The 12,167-nt window shown below is 30.5% G+C and overlaps 1 non-coding gene across 1 annotated transcript; it reads left to right on the top strand.

The window, feature by feature from the left end:
* The first annotated feature begins 2,458 nt into the window (after nucleotides 1-2,458).
* Nucleotides 2,459-2,532, top strand: Trnan-guu (transfer RNA asparagine (anticodon GUU)). The gene has a single exon. It is a non-coding gene; the product is annotated as a tRNA-Asn (tRNA).
* Nucleotides 2,533-12,167: the final 9,635 nt, after the last annotated feature.

Raw genomic sequence — 12,167 nt, 5'->3', positions numbered from 1 at the left:
TATTTATGACACCGGAAAGCAATACGAATGTTGTTCCACATTCCATGTATACCTTTATTCTCTACTTCGAGTTTTTTACATCTAACGATTGTTTTCTTTACTGTCTTTTAGTACGGTCTTTATTATATATTTTACCCTGTTATTGACCCCTACAAGAAGAGCCATAACTTATTTTTAGTTTTTAGTGTGTTAAATAATTTAGCGAGATTTTATAGCTCTCATGGATATTTTCTTCGAAATTACAGACTTCATAGTGTGTCGATGCCATTAATCACTAGTAATATTATATGTTTCTCGTGGAATACCATGCATCGTTTAGTTCTGTCCTATAAACTATGTTGTTTTTGTTATGTTGTTCTTTGTTCTTGCTTTTTCGGTGGGGGTGATATATAAGCTGCATACACAGTTTTAAAAGTATTGTTTTATATTCGCAAACTATCATTTTACTAGAATTTCAATCTATTTATATCATATTAATTAGATTTGTTCACAAACCACTTGCCTTACATCGTGTATGCATTTAAATAACTTCACAATAAAATACATTTATGCATGCATGTATGTACGAGCGTTTTAAACTTACAATGGTGCTAGCGTTTTCCTTTGTTGGGGAGATAGGTTGTAACCATATTATAACCATTTACATCAAATACTAACGGGATACAGTTTGTCGAATTCATAATCATGTCATTACAATATACATGTGTTTAAGCTAATTGTTATCATTTTATGTTTTTGTTTGGTTGGCATTGTAGTTATAAAGTTTCATGCGATATTCTTTGTCGCTTACCATTATCTTGGTTTAAGTTCTTCACAAATAGTTTAAGCTCTTGCAAACTTACACTACCATTTAAACGTTAATGACATATCAATAATATACGTTAACATTCTTAGTGTATGGCTGCCGAAAAGCAAAAAGCCTATTCCACGCTTCATTGTCGCAATAAAATGACATTTAACCTTTATGAGTTGTTAATACCAAAACGTGTGTATATAATGTTACATTATTTACAAGCAATACGCGATATTTCCTGACATACAAAGCGACATTCCATAACATGTAATACCCGTGTTTGCTCATATTTCCATTTTCATGTCCGTTTATGTCGTCACAGAATATAACATCATTATGGTCGATTATTCTGATGCACTCAATCTGGGACATAAGATAACTTATGTCCCAGACTCAATACAAATTACCCGGAATGGTAAGTAATAGAAAGAGCACCGAAACACGAGGCTATCTGATTTGTACGAGGGGGCGTAGCCCCGAGTATAAATCAGATTGCCGAGTGTTTTGATGTTCTTTCTTTTTGTATCTAGTAAACATAAAAAAAATTTTCCCTTTTTTGTACAATTGAAAACCCCCGGGAAAAAGAAAACCCAATGATCGAGCATCTGAATATGTATTTCTGCCGTTTCCCCCTTTCTCTCCCGTCAAATATGTAACCCCAGAAAAATGCCCCAAATCAAGGGGGCTTTGATCTGGAGTCGGGTAACTGATCCTGCACCCAGTTCCCCGACTGTGAAAATTTGTATAGTATACGTTTTAACTCTGACATTTTTTAAACAAAAGGTCCCAAACTATGATACAATAATTGGTTAGTGTGATAAATGGCAATTTATCAATTAAATATCAAACAGTTTTCTTTGTAATACTCAATACATATCAATGGTGGCGAAAAAAGTAGAGCACATGTATGTCACTACATTGTAGTAATATGAAAATATAGGTAATACACACCTGTATTTATTCATAGACTAAATGTAACGCAACATTTAAAACAGTCTTTGTTTGGATATGATATAACCATGTGTATGCACCGTTTCTTTGTGAAATCTCCTGATTAAATAAAAAAACTCAGATATGTGTGTACCAATTCACAAACAAATGAATATATATTACTCCTTTAAACATTTTTATAAAGACTCGATTATTATTTGCTTAGCATATATATAGATCAGATCCTTTAAATAGAATTCACAAACAAACCCTAATATTCACCTTCATTCGTCATGCAAAAAAACGTTCTATTTTTTACAGTCTTTTTAAAATTGTATAAAATTCCCTGTTCTATTTTATTAAATTGATTAATCTTGTCTAAACTTCTTTCCCAATTGCCCGTGCAAACAAATACCAATAATTCAAACTGTTACTATAAATAATAGCACCTAAATTGTTTTAAAAGCCCGGGAAACAGTTATTTTTTTTTTTAAATTAAAACGTTTCCAAAACATGATGATATATTAACACCAGATTTCAATTAATTAAGTAAAAAGTTTTTACCCTCCTGAAAAATAAAGCTCAAATTGATATCAATTTTATACAGAAATAAAGATTAAATTATTGTAAGCAAAATAGTCATCAGAGAAATATTGAGTTAATCTGTAATGTAAATATTTTTGTTATACATCATCTAACAGATTTCTGACATTTCTCTTTATGAAATTTGAAGAGGTCTCTGTGGCGCAATCGGTTAGCGCGTTCGGCTGTTAACCGAAAGGTTGGTGGTTCAAGCCCACACAGGGACGTTTTTGATTATTTAAGTAACACTGAAATGAATATATTTTTATGTTTTAGATTTAAGTCTCATTGACAATTTAATAAAATACGACTTTCCAGCTTACACAGTTGCAATACCTTTCTGTATAACAACGTTTTGAATACCATTGACAACAAACACATATCGTACAAAGATAATTTGGTTTAAACATATATTATTTCGAACATTTTGCACAAACAAAATTATCATAAGTAAAGAATTACACAATACAATGCTGAAAAAGGATCAGATCCGAAAGCATTAAAAGTGTATAAAGGCCTTTTCCTGTCATAGGATTAATTACTAATTAATAACGGCCGAGACAATTTTTTGCAGAAACATCCCGAGATGATGTTGTCGAAAAACCTTGCACGACAGCTGATGTTACCTAGACTGTGACATTTCATTCTGAAATGAATAAATATCCATGTTACGGGACATTGTATTGCATTCATATGTCTGAAAAACGCAAGAAGTTCCTGATTAAATGTACACAACTGGTAATGAATGATAATGAGGCGACGGTTAGTTACTGTTCGCAGTTTATCTACCTTTTGAGTGGAATTGTCTACACTGGGCACACTTTTCATTAATATTTCATTTATCAGAAAATATCAGATCTTTTTTTGATAATTTTAAAGTATTTCTAAACTGTTGTTAATGATTGAGTAGAAATAATTTAATGATAAGCAATATTTTGTTGTAAAACAATTTAATAACTGCTATATGTAAGTATGTCATGACTTAGCCTAATTAATTTGGCGTGAACGGCTTGACCCATTTTTCAGACTTTCTTTTATTACTGTCAAACCGTTACGCCTAATTTTAACACGGAAAATATACCGGCAACACTAGCGATAGTTTGGACTGATTTTTACTGCTTAAACCTGAAAGTAACTTCAATGTCCTCTACAGATCAATAGAATATAAATTCTAGTACTAACTTCTCCTAGAAAAAATATTAGATTGTACCTGTCTTAACGCATACATGCGATTTATTTCCAATTTGTACTGTCTACTCTATCTTTGGCGGACATGTTATGACGTCATCGTAAAAAATCGACTCCGTGAAAGCTGGTAGTAGCTACCAGTGTGTCTAGCAGGTAAGTGTGGGTTACGCATGAAAATTAATTTAAAAAAATATATCGGGGGAAATAAAATCTATTCATTATTTTTTAATAAATGTGTGCATTATTAAATACTATTGAAAAGTATCAATGTATTTAACCTAAAATGCAATGGTAGCAAATAGGCTCCGTACATGTACTGTTGTTTAATATTTTTTAAATATTTTAGTACATGTACTCAACATTTATCAATTAGGTGGTTTGCGTTCTTGTTTACTGCTAATGACTGCCAAATGTCACTCCGGATACAATACTGACTTCATTTATACATGCATATTTATATGACAATTGAGAACGTAAAAGAAATATTGAAGGAAATATTTGAAATACACTTCAAACTATTCAGTATTTGTACAAATATTTTAAGAGTTCTTTTTCACCGATTGCCCTATATTAAAACCATATTAAACTTACTGATAAAGTTTAATGATTTCTTGACATACTTTATTAATTTACTATAAAGGAACTTTATTGTGATCCAGTCATATGCTGTGTAACTATAAGGGAAAAGGTCACATATTTTAATTGAAATAAATTTTATGTTAGAGGATATTTAAAAAAAGTCATTGAGAAGATCAGAATTTTCAAATGAACAGATTAAAGAGACTTATACATGTATAAGGTGTATGTCTGGTTGTTTCATACTGTTTGGTGACACTTTGTTGTTTTCTTGTCTATGGTAAGTATCTTCTTTTTGCCCCTAGTTTTATTTCTTTATTTCGCCCCCTCCCCCTTCCCCCGAATTTCTTTCCCCTTCCCCTGTGCCATTTTACTTAGTGGTCCTTTTAATCATTTCATTTATATTTTTTCTTTGATTTCCTTCTCAGTTACATTTTAATGATAAGCCTGACCGTGCTCTCCCTTGCGCTCTGGCCCGTTTTTTTTAGGATCCTCCTTGCCAATGGTTCTTTGTTCCTGGTCGTGAGGGGGTTGCGTTCATTGAACGCCGCCTTTCCTTGTTCATCTTGTTTATCATATTGTATAACATGTATACCGAACCGTAACAAAACAGATAATGATTATCAATACAAGTTCGGCAAGCAAGCAAAGAAATGTAAAGAAAAAACAGAAAAAAATCTTATCCACATATCCACCCGGAAAAAAACACACAAAAAAACCGCCTGAAACTGCAAATTCGAAACATAAATACACACGAGTGCCAAATATGGCTTGGTAGTGCAAGTGCTCCCTTCCGCTGGTTTAAACAGAATTGATCACTTAAACATAATTATGTTGAAATTTTTTATCAACACCCACAGATGTGTACAAAATACGGCAGTAATCATGGAACTTTTCAATGTGGCACATTCGAGGTGCCGTTCAATGAAAAGCGAGAACTATATAACATGGAATTTTAAATGGGTCAGACGTTTTGGTGTCCTTTTGCGACAGTCGTTCTAACATTTCCCCCATCTGTCTTACATTGTTATGCAATTCTACGTCTAAATAAGGTATGATAAACAAGATCAACAAGGAAAGGCGGCGTTCCCCCATATGACCCAGCAACAATTAAGAACCAATGGCAAGGAGCCCAGGCGGACCCCAAACAAAAACAGGACAGGGCAAAGACAGAGCACGGACAGGTTAATCATTTAAAATGATAGATAATTTGTAACTGATTTAAAGAAGAAAATAATTATAGGCCCACTAAGGGGAAGGAGACAGGAGACCGGAGGAAGGGGGGTAATCAAAGAAATAAAAACTAGAGGCAATGGGGAAGATACTTACCGTAGACGATAAAACAGCAAGGGACACAAGCAAAAGTGTCACCAAAACAGTATGAAACAACATAGACATACATCTAAGGAACACAGTGGGTCACTAAATTACCACTTGCTGCGTTTTTATCATTACTCCTCAATTTTTTTATAGATAATAAACTAGAAATTGATATGGATTTTTATATAAATTGAAATTCTTCTTTGCTTCATCATGTATAGTATAATTATAATTCATTAAGATGTACCAACAAATACATTGTATTTTCATATGTGCGAAATCATGGCAGGGTTATAAAATAAAAAGGCAGTTCAGAAATTTCACCTAATGATCACAGATGTTAACAAATCCGACTTTACAATTTCTAATTTGACAATTTAAATGGACATCATAAACTATTTAATTTCTAAGTAAGGTTATCAGAATTTCCTTTTCACATTGTGCTGAAATATTCGTGTGTGAATAAAAGAGTTATTCCTGCAATAATTCATATAAATAACTTAAACAAATTGTATAAGCTTGACAGATACAATCGATTGCCGCCGATACCTGTGTTACACCATGGAAAAATTTACAATTTACCATGTCACCGCTTGCGTCATTTTTCAAAATGGCCGCTTTCAATGATTTTCAACGATTTAAAAAGTTAAAGTGAATATTTAGACTTGTGTTCGATTTTGAAGTATGATAAACTTGGAACCTTGCATAAAAAAAGGTTCTCTTTTAGGTAATGTAGACCGTTTCTTTGAAACTTTTTTAGTTTTTCGCTCCAACAACTTCTAATTGGGAGCGTCCGTCGTGCATAAAAATGCAGTTCGTGGTTGGACTTGGAAAAAGACAGCGCCCGTCCAAAATTATCTCGGTGTCTCTTTGACAAGTCTAATTAGTTGGACTAGTCATGACTGATCATGTATCAGGTCAAGGTTTAACGCAGAAGCACGTGGTCGTGGGAATCATCAAATTAACCCTACTCAACGATTGGACGATAGCGAGCGCGGTAATAGTCGCGATACCAACGAAGAGTCACATGATGTAAGTCTGCCAATCGAGAACCGCACAGATAGCCGTGACGACATACCTCACTTCAATAACATCCAATGAATAGGGGCTTGGCCGAAGTCCAAATAATTACTCATCAAAAAAACAAAAAAAAATACAAATAAAATATGGGTCATGGAACGTTTGTGGATTAAATAAACTTAAAAAATGATGATGATTTTCTTAAGTTTGTGAATACTTTTGATATTTTTAAGTACATTTGAAACATGGAGTAAATTCCAAAGTGAGAATTCAACAATTTTGTAAATTCATATGTGCATTTTGACTTTGTTAGGGAAATGAAAGATAATGCATTGAGGAACAATGGTGAATTAGTGTTTTCGTGAAAAGTACTATTCATAAACTTATATCATAAGACAAATCTTTGATCATTTTGAGAACTGTGTTGTACTATACTGTAAATTTTTCAAAAATATTTGATTTAATGACATTATCATGTTATTTCACATATATAAGTCCTGAGGGAAGTTCTTAACTAATAATGATAGAGACGATAAAAACGGTATCAAATGAAATGTTTAGTTCATTTTGAACAAAATTACATATGAATACCCGGACACCATGTTATTTTTGTCAGGTGACCTTAATAGTCGATGTAAACATTTTTTAGTTTTACCCCATTTTAAAAATTTAAATTTTTTTTTAATATTGACTTTTAAGGGGGATTTTTTTTTGATTTTGTACGTCTTTATTTAAGGATAAACGTGTAAAAATTATCAAAAATTTGGGTTCCTATTAAACTTAGTGAAATTTTTGAAAATTTCCCTAACTTAAAAGGGTCGTTTTCCAACCCATAAAAAGGGGAATTTACTTGCTTCTAAAAGTGATGGGAGTGTTTGGTTGTTTTTATGATAGCTTTCCTTCTTTCTTTTTCAAAACTTAAAGTTTTTGATTCTTATTGAGATAATCTGATCTTTTCCATAGGGGCTTTGTTTTTTTCTTTAAAAGTCAAATTTAACCCCAGATACCAAACTGTCAAATTTTCTTTTAAAACACTTTTTATAGAATTTTAATGCAGGGTTCCGGGAAAACAGATTTCTTGAAAAAAATTTGGGAAATTTTTCATAAACCATAAGATGAAAATGAATAATGATAACTCGGGGTCGATTTTCGGTGCTGTTTTACTTTATTTATAAAAACCCTGGAAAATCTTTCTTAAAAATTTTGGGTTTCATTCGTTTAAAACCTCCGTTGGGAAAAACCAGTTTAAGGGGTTTAAAATGCAAACAAATCCCGGGGGCCCCCGCACGTTGGTTTAAACCAAAAACCCTTTTGTCGATTACGAATTTTATAAAAAAAACAAAACCCGGGTTTTAAAAACTATTTAAGTACGAAATTAAATTTTCCGGGAAACCCTAATGATTAGAAACTATATCAAACAGTAAAAAAACCCAATTTTTTTAAAAATTTTTTGAAGAAAGGCAAAACTGTTACTATTTTTACCCAAATATTTTGTACGGGAAAGGTTCAATTTTTTTAGAGATTTTGTATGACAAAATTTGGGGGTTTTTTTGATCCTTTTTGGGAAAAGAACATGATTTGCCATAAACAGCTAGAATTAAAATCCCATTCACTTTTTAAAAAATTTAAACATTCTAAAACAAATTTTTTAATTAAAAAATTGCCCCCAAAAGGGGAATTCCCTTTCCAAATTTTAAAAATTTTACATTCGGGGATAAAAAAGCGCCCTATTCTCAACAATTTAACAAAAAAAACTCAAACGGGGAAATTTCCCAATTTTTTGGAAAAAAAAGAATTTTTCCCAAAATTTTTTAAACAGGGCCAAGAAAATTAATCCGGGTATTTTTCCGGCATATCTATTCCCCAAATCCCATTATTTTAAAATTTTAAAAAAAGTTTACTAGGGGGCCAAAAAAAGAAAAAATGATAAAATTCTCAGGCAGGATTTAGGGGGGTTACTCCCTATCAAAATTTTTTGTCACAAGAAAGGGTTTAAAAAAATATTTTCAAAAAAGGGGGCCCCTTTTTACTTCTCTATGTTGTTTTCCGTAAAGCTTTTGAAAAATAAAATTTTCAAAAATTTTTTTTCCCCTTGGGAAAAAAAGGGGCTTTTTTGAAATTTTTTTTCGAGTTCTAAATTTCAAGATTTTTCTTTTTTCAGTTTTTAAAACCCAAATAAATTTTTTTAACAATTTTAAGGTTTAAAGGAATTACCCCCGTAACTTTGGGTTTACAAGGGGGTATAAGAAAATTTGCCCAATTTTTTAACATTTTTTAAACGATTATTTTTCCCCTTTTTAAGGAGAAAAAATTGCCCCGGGTTTTTTCATTAAAAATATATTCCTGATATTTTTTTTTTTAATTTTTCGGGTATTTTGGGAATTTTTTGGTGAAAGTAAAAAATTCAACAAAAACTTAATGAAATTGATCAATTTTTTTGAACACATCGGAAATTAATCTTGAAAAAAACGAAAAATTTGTATTTGAAAGGATTCGTCTTCGTAATTATGAAATTTGGGTTTTTGGGGTCAGCCTGTAAAAAATTTCTGTTTTTTAAATATATGGTTTTAATCACTCCCAAATTTTTATGAATGAAATTTTAAGTTAAAATTAGTTTCAAACCCCAAAAGACCTTTTTTTTGCTAAAAGGGTTTTTTAAAAACTTTTTGGAAATTTTTTCCCAAAAAGGGGAAATTTTTTAAAAATTTTTTTTACAATACCCAAACCTTTATTCTTTGTTTTTTGGATAAGTTTTGGGGTATAAATTTTTGCAACTTTTAGAATCTTTCATAATTTTTTCCCTTTAAGGTTTTTAAAAATTTGTTCAAAAAATACAAAACAAGCATGAAATTGTAAATGTGGGACCCCCACTTTTTATTAAAATTATACAAATTGCACCGTATTGGTGAAAGCTTTTATTATGCCAAAAATTTCCCTTTTACCCAAAACAATGTTATTTAATGTTAAAATCACTAGATGAAGCTGGAAGAACTTGTTGGGCTAGCAAAATACGAATACTTCTGTACAGTTACGGATTTGGTTACATTTGGATTTCTCAAGAAATAGGAGATGTGAATATTTTTGTTAGCATTTTTAAACATGATAATATTAACAATGCCAGTAGATGTCACCATTATTGTTATTTTAAAAGCTTATTAAATGTAGAACGGTATCTTCTAATAGAAATCCCTGTAAAACATAAGAAAGCATATGCTAAATTTCGATGTTCAAATCACAAACTTCATGTTGAAATCGGTAGCATTTAAATATACCTTTTCAAGAACGCTTTTGCAACTTTTGTCTTTTGAAAATCATTTAACTTATCATATTGACTGTGAATATCATGCTTTTTTTCATTGTAAAAAATATTTAGAAATTAGAAATACCTATTTACTAAACTGGTATAATTCCGGAAATAACTACATAACTTTTATTATGAATTACTTTCATCAAATGATATTTTTATAATTAAGAAAATCTCTCACTTATATTTACCACCTCATGATATCTATAGCACAGTAGCATTTAAATGTAATGATTGTAAAAACTTGTAAAAGACACAACTTTATAATGTTAAATACCATATTTTGTATGACATGTATTTTGGGCCGGTGGCCTTTATTTACTGAATAAATCTTTTGACTTGACTTGTCTTGACTAAACTAAATACTATCAGCATAATTATCTATGGTATAAAAAATCTTCCATATTGACCAATTGACTTTTAAGAGATAGTGCTTAACTATATGTTTATATCTCTTTCGTTACATTCTATCACGTGACCAATAATTTTGTTGTGTACTAGGTTTAAATGATTATATCCTTTCCACTATTAGTTTGGTTTGTGTTCAATAATATTTAAATTATTTATCAACTACAAACAATTTATACTGAGATTCAGTTCAATAAATGATTTTCAATCATCATTAAATTCAAAATGAAAAAGTCAACCATATCTTAGTTGTATTTTTGTTTTCATTCATGTTTTTTTTTTCGACTGCTAAAATGTTACTTTAAAAATCGCAAATTGTTGGTTTAGTATTTGTTTGAAAAACGAATAACGTTTCTTTAAATGCCATTATTAGTGAGCAATACTTCTCATTCTAAAAACAACTTTTTAATAAACGGGCAGTCATCCAAATTTTTAACAATGTTAATATGTTATGTGAATATATATCATTATGCTCTAGAAATCCATCCTTATATTATTGTAGTTCAATAACAATTTATATAAAATTTATATATAATTTATTTAAAAAAAAAACTTCTGTTCCGTCAAAATGCGTGATTATTGGTACAATTGTGTATACAATCATAAATGTATGTTTCATTTGAACGAAAAACTTAGATTCGGGTTCAATTTAGAACAAATCAAGTTTTAAATACATCATAGTATTTGTGTCAAACTATTAATCAATGTAGTGTACTTTCATTATTTTTCGTGGGACATGACTGAAATAGAATGGAAACCACTTTAATGAAAATGATCAGACAACATTGTCCCATGTGAACAATTTACAGCAAATTTATGACGTACTTTCATCAGTCTGTTTTATCTGTCATAGGATAGATAATCCGTAATGTAAATGAGTGTCCCATCTGCAGGGAAAAATCAACTTATTTTATGTTATACATGTAATATTATTCGAATTATCTTACAAAATGATGCTAAGAAAAAATAAAGTAAAATGAATACCGTTAACAAAAAATACTTACTTTACGAAATCATAAAAGGATATCTGGGAAACAACTAGTTAATGCTTTCAGAATGTGAGTTTATTTACAATTTTTTATGTTTTGTAAAACGCCATTTGCATTTAAAGGCATAGATGTGGGAGATGGTTACTTACTTTTGAAAAAAATAGTTTTACTATTTCAAAAGTACTACTCGTGTAATATTGTTATTCTCAGGTTCAATACAAGAACTCAAATTTGAGCAGCAAAATACGAAACATAAGTATTATGATATGGTTTTGACGTTTTGATATATATACTCATAAAAATATATCTTAAAGCAGAAAAATAGTAAGAATCTGCCTTTCTGTGCTTTAAAATAGAGAAATAATTAAACATGACATGGAGGAAATCTAAAATTATCAAGTACAAACCGTATGTTCAACAGAATGCCTAGGTTATAGTATTTAATTTCAAACGCTATTTCCAGATTTAAACTTGTATCAATCTATGACAAGAAAAGCATTGATGCAAAGCATCAAAGGGCGTCCAAGCAAGAAATGCAGCAAGTGAAGATGAACTAGTACACATATGATGACAAGATATTCTTATAAACTACCAGAAATGTATACCACTTATGAATGAGCGGACGAAAGACATTGTTCATTATGAACTTTGATTGGCATGCTAGAGATTAGAATATTACTTGTTATTTCTTTATGATCGTGGTTATTAATAGCAACGGATATACATGTATGCAATCATTTATAATCCATATGTGTAACGCATGATCAACACGTACCACACATTTGTCCCTTATTATGTACATGTTATCGCTATTAGCGAAGACCCCCTTAAGGTATCTGTTCACACTTTAAGTTAGTAAAAAATATGACACTGGTTATATTACCATGTTGATCATGTTGAGCATAATTGTTTATTATACAATAATTGTAATATCTATTAATTTTAATTTAAAAACAATACAAATTTTATGAAATATTGTTTTCTTTTATTCTTTTTTGTGTTTATGTGCTATTTTAATACTGAGTTTTACTACTCTTTTTTATTAAAAATTGTAAAA

This window comes from Ruditapes philippinarum, unplaced genomic scaffold (genome assembly GCF_026571515.1).
Source record: "Ruditapes philippinarum isolate M1 unplaced genomic scaffold, ASM2657151v2 ctg11550_1_1_1_1, whole genome shotgun sequence".
Taxonomy (NCBI): Eukaryota; Metazoa; Mollusca; class Bivalvia; order Venerida; family Veneridae; genus Ruditapes; species Ruditapes philippinarum.
This window is presented reverse-complemented; position numbering and strand designations above follow the sequence as displayed.